General features: G+C 40.6%; 1 long non-coding RNA gene across 1 annotated transcript in view; it reads left to right on the top strand.

Moving 5' to 3' along the window:
• Positions 1-5,094: 5,094 nt before the first annotated feature.
• Positions 5,095-16,052, top strand: part of LOC125094361 (uncharacterized) — a 29,648-nt gene continuing 18,690 nt past the window's right edge. The window contains exon 1 of the long non-coding RNA XR_007125481.1: positions 5,095-5,244. This is a non-coding gene — a long non-coding RNA (uncharacterized LOC125094361). The remainder of the gene's footprint in view (positions 5,245-16,052) is intronic.

The following is a 16,052-nucleotide window of genomic DNA, read 5'->3' as shown; positions in this document are numbered from 1 at the left end:
ACATTTTGAAGAACCTCCATGCTGTTTTCCAGAGTGGTTGCACCAGCTTGCATTCCCACCAACAGTGTAGGAGGGTTCCCCTTTCTCCGCATCTTCACCAGCATCTGTCATTTCCTGACTTGTTAATTTTAGCCATTCTGACTGGTGTGAGGTGATATCTCATTGTGGTTTTGATTTGTATTTCCCTGATGCCAAGTGATATGGAGCACTTTTTCATGTGTCTGTTGGCCATCTGGATGTCTCTTTGCAGAAATGTCTGTTCATGTCTTCTGCCCATTTCTTGATTGGATTATTTGTTCTTTGGGTGTTGAGTTTGCTAAGTTCTTTATAGATTTCGGACACTAGCCCTTTCTCTGATATGTCATTTGCAAATATCTTCTCCCATTCTGTCAGTTGTCTTTTGGTTTTGTTAACTGTTTCCTTTGCTGTGCAAAAGCTTTTGATCTTGATAAAATCCCAATAGTTCATTTTTGCCCTTGCTTCCCTTGCCTTTGGTGATGTTCCTAGGAAGATGTTGCTGCGGCTGAGGTCGAAGAGGTTGTTGCCTGTGTTCTCCTCAAGGATTTTGATGGATTCCTTTCTCACATTGAGGTCCTTCATCCATTTTGAGTCTATTTTCGTGTGTGGTGTAAGGAAATGATCCAATTTCATTTTTCTGCATGTGGCTGTCCAATTTTCCCAACATCTTTTATTGAAGAGGCTGTCCTTTTTGCATTGGACATTCTTTCCTGCTTTGTAGAAGATTAGTTGACCATAGAGTTGAGGGTCTATTTCTGGGCTCTCTATTCTCTTCCATTGATCTATGTGTCTGTTTTTGTGCCAGCACCATGCTGTCTTGATGATGACAGCTTTGTAATAGAACTTGAAGCCCGGAATTGTGATGCCACCAACTTTGGGTTTCTTTTTCAATATCTCTTGGCTATTCGAGGTCTTTTCTGGTTCCATATAAACTTTAGGATTATTTGTTCCATTTCTTTGAAAAAAATGGATGGTACTTTGATAAGAATTGCATTAAATGTGTAGATTGCTTTAGGTAGCATAGACAATTTCACAATATTTATTCTTCCAATCCAGGAGCATGGAACATTTTTCCATTTCTTTGTGTCTTCCTCAATTTCTTTCATGAGTACTTTATAGTTTTCTGTGTATAGATTCTTAGCCTTTTTGGTTAGGTTTATTCCTAGGTATCTTATAGTTTTCGGTGTAATTGTAAATGGGATTGACTCCTTAATTTCTCTTCTGTCTTGTCGTTGGTGTAGAGAAATGCCACTGATTTCTGTGCATTGATTTTATATCCTGACACTTTGCTGAATTCCTGTACAAGTTCTAGCAGTTTTGGAGTGGAGTCTTTTGGGTTTTCCACATAGAGTATCATATCATCTGCGAAGAGTGATAGTTTGACTTCTTCTTTGCCGATTTGGATGCCTTTAATTTCCTTTTGTTGTCTGATTGCTGAGGCTAGGACTTCTAGTACTATGTTGAATAGCAGTGGTGATAATGGACCTCCCTGCCGTGTTCCTGACCTTAGCGGAAAAGCTTTCAGTTTTTCTCCATTGAGAATGATATTTGCGGTGGGTTTTTCATAGATAGCTTTGATAATATTGAGGTATGTGCCGTCTATCCCTACACTTGGAAGAGTTTTGATCAGGAAGGGATGCTGTACTTTGTCAAATGCTTTTTCAGCATCTATGGAGAGTATTATATGGTTCTTGTTCTTTCTTTTATTAATGTGTTGTAACACATTGATTGATTTGTGGATATTGAACCAGACTTGCAGCCCTGGAATAAATCCCACTTGGTCGTGGTGAATAATCCTTTTGATGTACTGTTGAATCCTATTGGCTAGTATTTTAGTGAGAATTTTTGCATCTGTGTTCATCAAGGATATTGGTCTGTAGTTGTCTTTTTTGATGGGATCCTTGTCTGGTTTTGGCATCAAGGTGATGCTGGCCTCATAAAATGAGTTTGGAAGTTTTCCTTCCATTTCTATTTTTTGGAACAGTTTCAGGAGCCTAGGAAATACTTCTTCTTTAAATGTTTGGTAGAATTCCCCTGGGAAGCCGTCTGGCCCTGGGCTTTTGTTTGTTTGGAGATTTTTTGATGACTCTTTCAATCTCCTTACTGGTTATGGGTCTGTTCAGGCTTTCTATTTCTTCCTGGTTCAGTTGTGGTAGTTTATATGTCTCTAGGAATGCATCCATTTCTTCCAGATTGTCAAATTTGTTGGCGTAGAGTTGCTCATAGTATGTTCATAGTATGATCTCTCCTCTTTCATTCATGATTTTATTTATTTGGGTCCTTTCTCTTTTCTTTTTGAGAAGTCTGGCCAGGGGTTTATCAATCTTATTAATTCTTTCAAAGAACCAGCTCCTAGTTTCGTTGATTTGTTCTATTGTTTTTTTTTTTGGTTTCTATTTCATTGATTTCTGCTCTGATCTTTATGATTTCTCTTCTCCTGCTGGGTTTAGGGTTTCTTTCTTGTACTTTCTCCAGCTCCTTTAGGTGTAGGGTTAGGTTGTGTACATGAGACCTTTCTTGTTTCTTGAGAAAGGCTTGTACCGCTATATATTTTCCTCTCAGGACTGCCTTTGCTGTGTCCCACACAGATTTTGAATCATTGTGTTTTCATTATCATTTGTTTCCATGAATTTTTTCAATTCTTCTTTAATTTCCTGCTTGACGCATTCATTCTTTAGAAGGATGCTGTTTAGTATCCATGTATTTGGGTTCTTTCCAAATTTCCTCTTGTGATTGAGTTCTAGCTTCAGAGCACTGTTGTCTGAAAATATGCAGGGAATGATCCCAATCTTTTGATACTGGTTGAGACCTGATTTAGGACCGACGATGTGATCTATTCTGGAGAATGTGCCACGTGCACTAGAGAAGAATGTGTATTCTCTTGCTTTGGGATGAAATGTTCTGAATATATCTGTGATATCCATCTGGTCCAGTGTGTCATTTAAGGCCTTTATTTCCTTGTTGATCTTTTGCTTGGATGATCTGTCCATTTCAGTGAGGGGAGTGTTAAAGTCCCCTACTATTATTGTATTATTGTCGATGTGTTTCTTTGATTTTGTTATTAATTGGTTTATATAGTTGGTTGCTCCCATGTTAGGGGCATAGATATTTAAAATTGTTAGATCTTCTTGTTGGACAGATCCTTTGAATATGATATAGTGTCCTTCCTCATCTCTTATTATAGTCTTTGGCTTAAAATCTAATTGATCTGATCTAAGGATTGCCACTCCTGCTTTCTTCTGATGTCCATTAGCATGATAAATTCTTTTCCACCCCCTCACCTTAAATCTGGAGGTGTCTTTGGGTTTAAAATGAGTTAGTTGTAGGCAACATATAGATGGGTTTTATTTTTTTATCCATTATGATACCCTGTGTCTTTTGATTGGGGCATTTAGCCCATTAACATTCAGGGTAACTATTGAGAGATATGAATTTAGTGCCATTGTATTGCCTGTAAAGTGACTGTTATTGTATATTGCCTCTGTTCCTTTGTGATCTACTACTTTTAGGCTCTCTCTTTGCTTAGAGGACCCCTTTCAATATTTCCTATAGAGCTGGTTTGGTGTTTGCGAATTCTTTCAGTTTTTCTTTGTCCTGGAAGCTTTTAGTCTCTCCTTCTATTTTCAATGATAGCCTAGCTGGATATAGTATTCTTGGCTGCATGTTTTTCTCATTTAGTGCTCTGAATATATCATGCCAGCTCTTTCTGGCCTGCCAGATCTCTGTGGATAAGTCTGCTGCCAATCTAATATTTTTACCATTGTATGTTACAGTCTTCTTTTCCCAGGCTGCTTTCAGGATATTCTCGTTGTCGCTAAGACTTGTAAATTTTACTGTTATGTGATGATGTGTGGACCTATTCTTATTGATTTTGAGGGGGGTTCTCTGCACCTCCTGGATTTTGATGCTTGTTCCCTTTGCCATATTGGGGAAATTCTCTCCAATAATTCTCTCCAATATACCTTCTGCTCCCCTCTCTCTTTCTTCTTCTTCTGGAATCCCAATTATTCTAATGTTGTTTCATCTTATGGTGTCACTTATCTCTCAAATTCTGCCTTTGTTGTCCAGTAGCTGTTGGTCCCTCTTTTGCTCAGCTTCTTTATTCTCTGTCATTTGGTCTTCTATATCGCTAATTCTTTCTTCTGCCTCATTTATCCTAGCAGTGAGAGCCTCCATTTTTGATTGCACCTCATTAATAGCTTTTTTAATTTCATCTTGGTTAGATTTTAGTTCTTTTATTTCTCCAGAAAGGGCTTTTATATCTCCCGAGAGGGTTTCTCTAATATCTTCCATGCCTTTTTCGAGCCCAGCTAGAACCTTGAGAATCGTCATTCTGAACTCTAGATCTGACATATTACCAATGTCTGTATTGATTAGGTCCCTAGCCTTTGGTACTGCCTCTTGTTCTTTTTTTTGTGGTGAATTTTTCCGCCTTGTCATTTTGTCCAGATAAGAGTATATGAAGGAGCAAGTAAAATACTAAAAGGGTGGCAACAACCCCAGGAAAATGTGCTTTAACCAAATCAGAAGAGATCCCAAATCATGAGGGGGGGGGATAAGGGGATAAAAAGAGTTTCAGAAAGAAAAAAAAAAGAAAAAAAAAAGGAAGAATTAAAAAAAAGAAAACAAATAAAGAAAAAATATAAAGAAGAAAAAATATAAATATATTAGATAAACTAGTTAAAAAAACATTAAAAAAGAAAAGGGTAAAAGTTTAAAAAAATTTGACAGAAGAAAAGAAAAAAAATTGAAAAAGAAAAAAAATTAAATTAACTGCAAGGCTAAAGAATCATGGGGAGAAAGCCATGAGTTCCGTGCTTTGCTTTCTCCTCCTCTGGAATTCCACTGCTGTCCTTGGTATTGAAACTGCACTCCTTGGTAGGTGAACTTGGTCCTGGCTGGATTTCTTGTTGATCTTCTGTGGGAGGGGCCTGTTGTAGTGATTCTCAAGTGTCTTTGCCCCAGGCGGAATTGCACCTCCCTTACCAGGGGCCAGGCTGAGTAATCCGCTAGGGTTTGCTTTCGGGAGCTTTTGTTCCCTGAGCGCTTTCCGTAGAGTTCCAGAGGACGGGAATGAAGATGGCGGCCTCCCAGTCTCCAGCCCGAAGGAGCCGAGAGCTCGAGGCCCCACTCCTCAGTGCGCCCTCAGAGAACAGCGCCCATTTACTCCTGTCTGCCTGACCTCCGGCCGTGCTCTGAGCTGACCGAGCCTGCGACCAGTTCAAGGTAACCCTGAACTGTGAGCTCACTCCTGGGCTCTGTCTCTGTAGCCGGCTTCCCCGTTCTAATACCTGCAAGCTCTGCGACTCTCAGCCACCCCCGATCCTTCTGTGACCCTGCGGGATCTGAGGCCACGCTGACCCCACGTGGGCTTCACCCCGGTTAAGCCTCTGTAGCGATGTCCCTCAGTGGAACAGACTTTTAAAAGTCCTGATTTTGTGCTCCGTTGCTCCACCGCTTGCCGGGAGCCGGCCCCCTCCCCCCGTAGTCTATCTTCCCGTCGCTTTGGATTCACTTCTCCGCCAGTCCTACCTTTCAGAAAGTGGTTGATTTTCTGTTTCTAGAATTGCTGTTCTTCTTCTCTTCGATCTCCCGTTGGATTTGTAGGTGTTTGCAATCTTTAGATAAGCTATCTAGCTGATCTCCTGCTACCTGAAGTAGTCTCAGCCTGCTATTTCTCCGCCATCTTGACTCCTCCCTTAAAACATTTATTTTAAAAAAGCAAAGGCTATTGCATGGAGTGCTGGATGTGGTGCATAAAAAATGAATCTTGGAACACTGAAAAAATAGAATAAATTTTTTAAAAAAGCAAAGGCTAATAAGCATGAAAAAATCTAACACTAGTCATGAGAAGTTTACAAAATAATGTAAATATTAATAGTTTGCTATAACTCCAATAATTATTAATTAAAATTAAAGAATTAGATGTTCTTTCATTAAAGATCATTTTCAGCTTGGTATGTGTTCTCAAATAACAGCATATTGTGTTTTCTATATTTTTATTGAAATTATATTATTAAAATGATAGTCTTGTTTTTCTAATATTTCTATTATTTGATAAAGAAACATGGTCACTCCAAGAAGGATACTTCTCATTCTTCTTCCCCTCATCCAAGAGAAGAGTGGGAAAATACCTGGTAGAGTATTTTCCCAATTTAATTTCATAAAATCACAATTTTTTCCACAGGAAAAACAGAAAAGTAGAATGGGAGGGTTTTTTTGTTTTTTTGTTTTTATGTTCAGTTAGCCAACATATAGTAAGTACATCATTAAGTGTTTTTTTTTTAAAGATTTTATTTATTTATTTGACAGAGAGAGAGATCACAAGTAGGCCGAGAGGCAGGCAGAGAGAGAGGGGGAGTCAGGCTCCCCGCTGAGCAGAGAGCCCGATGTGGGACTCGATCCCAGGACCCTGAGATCATGACCTGAGCTGAAGGCAGAGGCTCAATGCACTGAGCCACCCAGGCGCCCCAATCATTAGTTTTTGATGTAGAGTTCAGTGACTCATTAATTGCATATAACACCCAGTGCTCATCACCACATGTGCCCTCCTTAATGCCCATCACCTAATTATCCCATCCCTCCACCCCCTTCCCCTCTGTGACCCTCAGTTTGTTTCCTGGAGTCCAGAGTTTCTCATGGTTTGTCTCCGTCTCTAAATTCTTATCATTCAGTTTTCCCTCCTTTTCCCTATGGTCCTCTGCACTATTCCTTATATTCTACATATGAGTGAAAACATAAGATAATTGTCTTTCTCTGCTTATTTCACTTAGCAAAATTCTCTCCAGTTCCATCCATGTTGATGCAAATAGTAGGTATTCATCCTTTCTGATGGCTGAGTAATATTCCATCATACATATGAACCACATCTTCCTTATCCATTTATCTGTTGAAGGGAACCTGGGCTTTTTCCATGGTTTGGCTATTATGGACATTGTTGCTGTGAACACTGGGGTGCATGTGCCCCTTCTTTTTACTATATCTGTGTCTTTGGGGTAAATACCCAGTAGTGGGAGTTTTTTAATGAAATAATACATTCCACTCTTGAAAAGCCCCAGTGTACTTTAGCATAAAAGACTGAGAAGTCCTAAAGTAAAGACACTTTGTGTGGTCATTATACAGTTTTTCACGAAGCACATATTAACATCTGAAAGAACACCAGATTTCCAAATAAGAAAGTGCATTCAGATCATTCAGGAAGAACTTTAATCAAAACTTAAAATGCCCTTCTTCATCACTCCAGATGCTTCTGCCTGGCATTCATACTGCTCTGCTGTACTGTCTGTTTATCTTTCGTTACATGTCCAACCCCTATCTTGGACTCCTTCACCACGAAACTCAGCTAATACAAAGCTCCTCTCTCTTCATCTGGAGCTTAGTTTGATTTCTGAGACTTGCTTGTGTCTACTGGACTATCTGAAATGCCTTCTTCCTTCCCTCCTTTCCAACGTCTTCCCTCTTTCAAAGATTAGCTAAAGTCACACTATTGTACAAAGCTCTCCCTGACCTCTCCTGGCCCAAACCATTTCTTTCTTTCTTCTTCCTCCTACTGTCTATGATACTTACTTTGCCATTGGCTGCACAATGTCTAATGACTTCATTCAATATATCTCAAAATATGTTTCCACAGACCATCCAATTTTTATTTGGTTTTTTCTTTCCCAACCAACCCTTAGTACTAGAAATTCATATACTTCGGTAGGAAAAATGCTAATTTGGCTACTGTTTGTCTCTGAATGCTTGTGTGTGCCATGTCCTTTACATAATTGTTTGAAGCAAAAAATAAGTCCTTCACTTGACGGTAGCCTGCCAAACCTAATGTTTCACATACGGTGCACGACAAATACGTGTTGCATTAACATGTTCCTGAGTAGCCATGGTTTCAGGTATTCCAAAAGCATCTGTATATTCAAGGAACATGTTCAATAATCTTCCTCCTGTCACCAGAAGCCAAGTGAATGGAGTCACCACAACCTCCAACCAAAATCCCAATGTCAGACTCAGATCCTGGGTAGGAAGTGTTCTTAACTAAATGCATTACATCTCAAAGACAAGTGTCATTAACAATAAGAATAATCTTTGTCCAGGATCCTGAGCTTTCTCTGAGCTCATTGATGGGGTCTTCTCATCACCATTCATCTCCTATCCAAGCCCCTATCTGTACATGAATCTGTCCGAGGCACTGTTGGGGCCAATTCCACATTAAAACCTGTCAAACCCCTGGGGCCTGCCTGGGCCTACTTAGCCATAGTGACTCCATGTTGCCTAGGTAGCCATTTTGTTGTTTAATAAATGCCTCAGCAGTTATTGATACCAGTTCCGGGTAACCATTGCTAAAACACATACCTAAAACAAGGCCATTTTGTTGTTTAATAAACACCTCAGCAGTTACTAGTATTAGTTCTGGGTAACCATTACTAAAATACACAGGTAGGAGACATCCAATCAGCCAAAGCCACATACGTAGAGGTCTGCAGTTGTGCCCTATAAAACTAGCCTGTAAGACCAAGGGATCGTAGCTCTCCTCGGAGGCAGCCCTGGCCGGTCAGTCTGACTTCTAATGCTTGGCATAGAATAAGGCTTTGCATAACTTTCACTTTGTCTCAGTCTCATTCCTTTGATAATGGACCCAATAGCACTAGTTTGAGCTATTACGTATGTGGCTTTTATTTTTCTCAAAGTTTATTCAAACGTGGGTCTAATGCAAACATGGAGAAAAGGTAAGTGAAACTATTTTATAAAACACAAAATAGAAGTCAAGTCAAAAGAAATTAACTGTGTCATGTGACAGAGCAAATATAGGACCAGGAAAATGTGTAGTTTACTGTTAGCCTAGATGGACAGAGAACATGTTTCTTTAGGTGCAGCCTCAAAATCCTCTCTGTAGATTAGCATTCTCAAGAAAACTAAATTAATTCTATGAAAAGAAGTGATGATCCATGTGTTCAGACATAAAAAAGAGACAATCCGTGTGCGTGTGGTGCAGAGGCTGGGTGTTAAACTGAATTACCATTTGTCTCCTCACAAAATTGTTTAGCATATCTCTTCTGCCCTTTTTATTGCTTATTTTCTCTATTACCAAAATTGCACTTAGGATATGCTAAACCATGTGGCACTTTTGAATAGCTATAGTGTCATATCATCCATATGTAATGGGTATATTACAGTATATTCTCCACTGAACATAACACTTTTATGTTTTTCAGTTAACGGCCCCTAACTGTGCTTTATCCCACCAAAGTCCCACCAAAAAGAAGAGGTCTCCTTAAGGATGCCATAACTTTCTGCTCCTTTCTGACTTACAGTGGTGTCATTTAGATATTTTCAGTAGTGCTATTGATTTTACAATTTCAGTCTCAAACCTAAAGCAGATTCTTCTCTTCCTCCTTCCTGTTCAGGTAAAATATCTCTGTGTCTAACTCAGGAGAAGGAAGGGGAATCATGGAGTCTGCTCTTTGCTCCCCATTTTCCTTTCTCAGAGCACCAGCTCCTCCACCTTATAGGTAAGGAAGAGAAAGAGGGAAAAAGAGAAATGTCTCACTTCACTAAGTGGGCATGCTGATTTCCCCTTGAGGCACCAGAGGCATTCTCATTATAGGACGGTAGGTAGGTAGGCATAGGTGCAGCTCTAACAAGTGGCACTCCTCCACGCTGGCAGTCCCTTGTAAAATGGAACCATTTCTTCTGGATGACCTCCAGCTTATGGATTCAGGCAACATCCTTAAGACTCATAGTTCCCTTTTTCCTCCATAATTCACTAGTTGCAGCAAGACTCCGGTATCACTGCCCTCAATCGCCAACATATGGGAGGATGTCCTCTCTTCCGTATCTATTTAAACTAGGAATTAGATGTGGGGTGTGTCCTGTTTTTCTCTCTGCCTTGTAATATCTCATTATGCCATCTTTCTTTAATTCTCTCTTCCTGTGCTTTAATATACATTAGCAGTTTAGAAGGTTCTCTCATGAAGCATGTGTCTAAGTCGAGCAAAGTTTCTCCTACTTTGAGGCTCCTGAAAATCATAGATGATTCTCTCATCACTCTCTCCACCAACCTTCCTTAGCTTAAAAAAAGAGGAGACACCAGCCCACTTCTTCCCTCTCCACCTGAAGGGGCAAGATGGTAGTCAATGAAGGGCTAAGTTCTCCTAGCAAACCCTTCTGGGATGCAGGCATCTCCAGCTGCTGTTAGCTCTCTAAAACTCAGGACCACTTAATTCCTTTTATACTTAGCCTTGGTCTTTCCAGGGCAGAAGGAAATAAATTCTCTTTCAACAAATAAACTGCAAACAACTGTGTGGACAGACATGACGTCACACTTCTCTTAGGCCCCACTTGTGGCACAGAGTCCTGTGCTGCCACTCAGAAAAATACTCATTTATTCATTCTAGAGCCACCTGTGGTTGATCCTTAACAATACCTCCTAGGTTTTGCATTCTGAGGATACTCACCTGATCGTGATGATAAGCAAACTTTCTCCGTATGCTTTATAGGCCAGAGAGAGAGATTTTGATCCATGTTTAAATATTTACCTTTATGAATTCTGAGATGCCCTTAACCGCATTTGAAACTTCAGTGGGTGATACTGAATAAGGAAAAACACTGGTGACCAGCTTTCCAATCTTTGGTGTTGACTTCCCAAAAAGGAGTGGCAAATTAAATGAATAAGCTAGAATCCTGTTTGCATATTGCAACATGGTAGTTTCTTTAGTTTCTAGAAGACTTCTTGACTCATAGAAGGCACTTGGTCGATTTTAAACTGATAGGCCAAAAGAGCACCTAGATAAGAAACTATTTATCCAGCATGATAACATTTAAAAGGTTTCCTGGCCATTAGCTCACCATTGGACATTTGACAGAAGGATGGGATGGGACTCTTTCTGTAACAATTTTGACTGTGACCTAAAGTGGAAATAAGTTAATATGTGGCAAAACAATTCCTGTATCCTAAAAAGATATTCTCTAGAATGGGTAACCGGGTGCTGTATGAAATAGCAACAAAAGCATCACTTGAGGCCCCATTGGAAATGCAGAATCTCAGGCCACAATTAAAACTTCCTACATCAGATCCTAGGTTAACGGCCTCCCCAGGTGATCCGTATGCATAGAGCATGCAAAAGGGCTAATGCCAACTTCAACCCTAACCTCACTGACCTGAAGTGTCTAAATGGATCGAAGCCAAAAAAGAAAAAAAGGAGAGCGTTTCCTTGGAGTATGTTTGAAGAGTTGTGGTTATTTCCCTGCCTTTTACCTAGTTAGAAGCAGAGAGGAACTTAAAGAGAAATACTCAGAGAGAGTTTGGCTTGACTCTCTTCTCTTGGAGTTTATGAAAGTGTCTACAGGCAAGAGACTGGCTGAGAGGCTTTGGCTGCTTGATAAAGAAGTGGCATTGAGAATAAACTGCACTAAACCAACTCTGGGAGGTTCGAGTGTTTGCTCTCTGTGGACCAAATGTGGGCCATGAATCAGGGAATCACCTGGAGATGCTGTGAATCATGCCCAGGAATGCGGCTGTAGAGAAATGCATTCAAGGGATGGGGCATAAGAAGCTGGATGCCAGAGGCTGAAGAAGGAATCTGTTCAGGCCTGGTGGGGCTAATGCTGCCTGCATCTAGAAGATAGCAGTTGAAAGGACCCAGAGGGGATATCATAGACAAACACAGAGGTAGCCCACAAGAGGCAGAATCAGCCTTGGAACAGGGACACTCCTAGAAGATACCATCACAGATGACATTGAATCAGCCACCTGAGACCACGCTTTCACCCCCAACAAAAACCCTAAAGAAGGCAAAGTGTAATGAACAAGTGGTAAGAAGAAAGTAGGGAAACGGAGATGAAGTCTTCATCTCCTTCTCCAAGGCAGGCCGACCTGACCCAAGAATTCCCAACTGGAGGACAGAAAAAAATTAACTTTGAATGTAGTTCAAAAGTTTTTATTATTGCACTAGATTGAGCAGTTTATTTATGGAAATGACCTGTGACCAGGCCAGACGAAATTTTACTTACTAAGAAGGGACAGCTGGGTAAACTGCCAGAAAATTTTGCAAAATTTCAGGAAAAGTTATCCCGTAAGTTTGAAAGACATCAAGGAAATGGAGCATAGAGGTTTGGGGCTCATATTATAACAAATACAGCTCATTCAATGTACATGTTACACAAAAAAGAAAAGATGTAGAGAGAAAAAATCAGACAATATTTTACTTTACCTTTTGTTGAACTACTATCTGTAAGCCTTAGTTTTTAACCTAGACTTCATTGACACCATTAAACTTCAATCCGAGCAAACCACTACTAGAAAAAAACACAAATTTTTATTTTGGCTCCCAGTCTCAATTTCAGTAAGAGTCAACAGCAGCACTATGACCTCGATGCCAGAGGCCAGAAAGCCAAATAGATGAATAACAGGAAAGAAGGGACAGGAAACACAGGGAACTTAATGAGTATCTCAAAATTAATATATCCAAACCAATTTCTGGATATGCAAACCCAGGCCCACTTCTTGGTTTAGAAAAGAGGTTTAAAGCTAATCTGCTGCAAGGGATAACCTAGAGAGAAAGGAGATAAGGTCTGACTTAGATAAAGAAATAGTCTGGAGAAATTCCCCATAATGGAGAACAGCTGATGGCTTTTTAGCACTGGTGTCAAATATTAAGTGTTAATTTGGTGCATTACCTGCACTGGGCTAGCCTGGAATCCCCCACCCTCAGTCTCCAAAACTTTACTAACAATCTCCTATGCACAACGGACTTCTATTGTTAATGGAATTTTGAGGGAATGAAAAAATTGTTGGAGGGTGATGGCAGGTTGGTCAAGAAGGGCACATAAACAGAAGTGAGATAAAGAATGGACATAGAGTAGACAGAAAATCCACTAAATAACAAAGGTCAGAGCACAGAGAGCTGCTTGGGTTCATTGCTCAGTCCTGCTGTGTACTGACAGTGTGGATGAGTAAGATAAAAATGGGTACTGAGAAGTGGGGTGCTGCTGAAAATGTGGAAGTGGCTTTGGAACTGGGTCAGGTTAAAGACTAGAAGAGTTTGGGGTACATGCTAGAAAAAGCCACAATTGCCACGAACAAAATTGTAAAGGTGTTTCTAAGTGGAGCTCAGAAAGAAAAAGACCACCAGAGAATGAAAGAGAAGAACCACCCTTTTAGAAAATACCTAAATGGTCATGAACACACAGTTGGTAGGAATACAAATGATAAAGACATTCTGACAGAGGCTCTGATGAAAATGAGGAATTTGTTATTAGACAGTGAAGAAAAGACCATCCTTGTCATAAAGAGCCAAAGAACATGCCTGAACTATATTCAGGTTGTAGTGTTTTGTGGAAGGCAGAACTTGCAAACAATGAAATTGAATATTTAGCTGAAGACCTTTCTAAGCAAAATGTTAAAGAAGTAGCATACATCCTTCTGCCTGCTTATAATAAAAGAAGTGAGCTAAAGATGGAATTGTTATACAAAAGGGAACCAGAACTTAAAAATTTGAAAAATTCTCAGCCTGTCCATATTGCAAAAAAAAAAAAAAAATGAGAAGGCATGTTTGGAAGGGAACACCAATGGTGTACCTGAGCAATTGTTTATAAGGAGATTAGTAAAGATGGGAAAAATCATAGACTTAATCAACTGTCTCAACAAAATCCAGCAACAGAGATGGGATTAGACCAGAAGAAACACTGTCAGGTGAGACTAAAGGAGTAATGAAAGAAGACTGTTGGACTTCTTAGATCCCAAAGGACCAGACCAGAGCACTTTTTGGTTGCAAGCATGGGATATTCTTCAAGATAAGAGAAGAGGAACCTCAAAGGCAATTCAGATATTAGGGCTGCTACTCCCATCACAGGCCCAGAAAGGCAAGGCTGCCTTCACCTTGATTTCAAAGGGCTGGGCCAGTGCCTAACGGAGCTGGGGGGCTGGTTTGCCCTGTAGAGCTCTGGGTCACATCTCTAGCTCTGATACAGCTGCAACATGAGCAGTGCCACTGCAGAAAGCCAGGGACTAGGCAGGGCTCTGCAGAACTCTGGCAGTGATTTTACTACCCTAATAGGTCCAAAAGGTAGGACCTCTGTCCCAGTGGGTTCAGAAATAAGATCACTGCTCCAGTGGAGCCAGAAGAAAGAGCATCAAACCAAAGAGAATTACTCTCCAGCCTTAAGATATCAGAGTTGCCTTGCTGCGACCCATCAGCCTTCCTTCTTTCCTATTTCTGCCTTTTAGAATAAGAACGTCTGGTCCATGCCTCTCACAGTCATTGTATTTCAAAAGCAGAGAATTTATTTGATTCCATAGTTTCAACACTAGAGAAGAGTTTTGCTTCAAGATGAGTCTCATTCATATCTCATTTAGGTCATAATTAAATCAAACTTTGGACTTTATACTTTATTTTTTTTAAGATTTTAAAGATTTAAAGATTTTATTTATTTATTTGACAGACCGAGATCACAAGTAGGCAGAGAGGCAGGCAGAGAGAGAGGAGGAAGCAGGCTCCCCGCTGAGCAGAGAGCCCGATGTGGGGCTCGATCCCAGGACCCCAGGACCATGACCTGAGCTGAAGGCAGAGGCTTTAAACCACTGAGCCACCCAGGCACCCCTGGACTTTATACTTTAAATTGATGCTAGAAAGAGTCAAGATTGGGGTGGGGGAGCTTGTTGAAATAGAGTGAATGCATTTGGCACGTGAGAAGGACAAGAATTTAGAAGGTGGGGGCAGAATGCGATAGACTCATATCCCCCAAATTTATATGTTGAAAGCCTAACCCTCAATGTGATGGTATTAGATGTGGGGCCTTTGGGAGGTGATTAGGTCATGAAGATGGAACGCTCATAAATGAAATTAGTGCCCTTATAAAAGAGATCCCACAGAACTCCTTTGTTCTCATTCTGCCATGTGAGAAAATAGGAACCAGGGAATATATTCTCTTTAAACAACAAATCTGCTGGTACTTTGATTTTGGATTTCCCAATCTCCAGAACTATGAGAAATACATGTTTATTGCTTAAGCCACTCAGTTAATGGTCCTGTTATTTTTTTTAAGATTTTATTTTATTTATTTGACAGAGAGATAGAGATCACAAGTAGGCAGAGAGGCAGGCGGGGGGGTGGGGAGCAGGCTCCCTGCTGAGCAGAGAGCCCAATGCAGGGCTCCATCCCAGGACTCTGAGATCACGACCTGAGCCAAAGGCAGAAGCTTAACCCACTGAGCCACCCAGATGCCCCTATGGTTCTGTTATTGCAGCCCAACCTGACTAAAACAGTGGTCTTAGATGAGTATTTGACCTCTTTACACTTGTTTCCTTACCTCTAAAATGAAAATTATAATAGAATTTGCTCCAAGGAGTTGCCATGAGAATATAGGGGATAATATATGTAAAGAGAGCATAAAAGTGCCCAGCACTCTTTTGTTGGTGATGTGGTAGTGGTTTTGCATGATAATCTTGAGGAATACTGGGTTTTCCACCATTCATTGAATCGGGGCTAAATCATTCTATTGGAGATTGCATGAAAATGTGACCTACATAATACAAAAAAAATGTTTAAGTGCCCAGGCAGCCTACCCTCATGTTACTATAAGAAAAAGCATTTCTCTGCCTTCCACCTCCTCACAGCCCCCTACCATGTCCACCACCCCACACACACAGCAACCTCCAACTCCTTCTGCAAACAAATCTAGGTGTTTATAAGAGAACTCACATATGCTAATGAGTACAACTGCCTAGGCAGCCATCTGAGCCTGCCACATTTCTCCTCTCCTCTACCATCTGTCTCTCTTGTCTACTGACAATATTTCTGCTGAGAAGGCTCCATGAAGTCATTATTGCCAAAGGTCCTCATGCTGAGACTCATGAGTGCTACTGAAAGTACCCTCCTTTATAGTTCTCTGCTCTCTGTGCACAGTGGAATACACCACTGGGCAAACCTCCTTGTGTGATAGTTTTGCCTGCTGAGATGAATCCTTCCCAGGCCTTGCCATCCAAGACATAAGTGGTGGCTCTTGTTCATAGACTGGTCTTAATTTTCATGGTTGCAAAGTGA

This window comes from Lutra lutra, chromosome 2 (assembly GCF_902655055.1).
Source record: "Lutra lutra chromosome 2, mLutLut1.2, whole genome shotgun sequence".
In the NCBI taxonomy this organism is placed as follows: Eukaryota; Metazoa; Chordata; class Mammalia; order Carnivora; family Mustelidae; genus Lutra; species Lutra lutra.
Note: the sequence above shows the minus strand (reverse complement) of the source record. Positions and strands in the feature narration are given on the sequence as shown.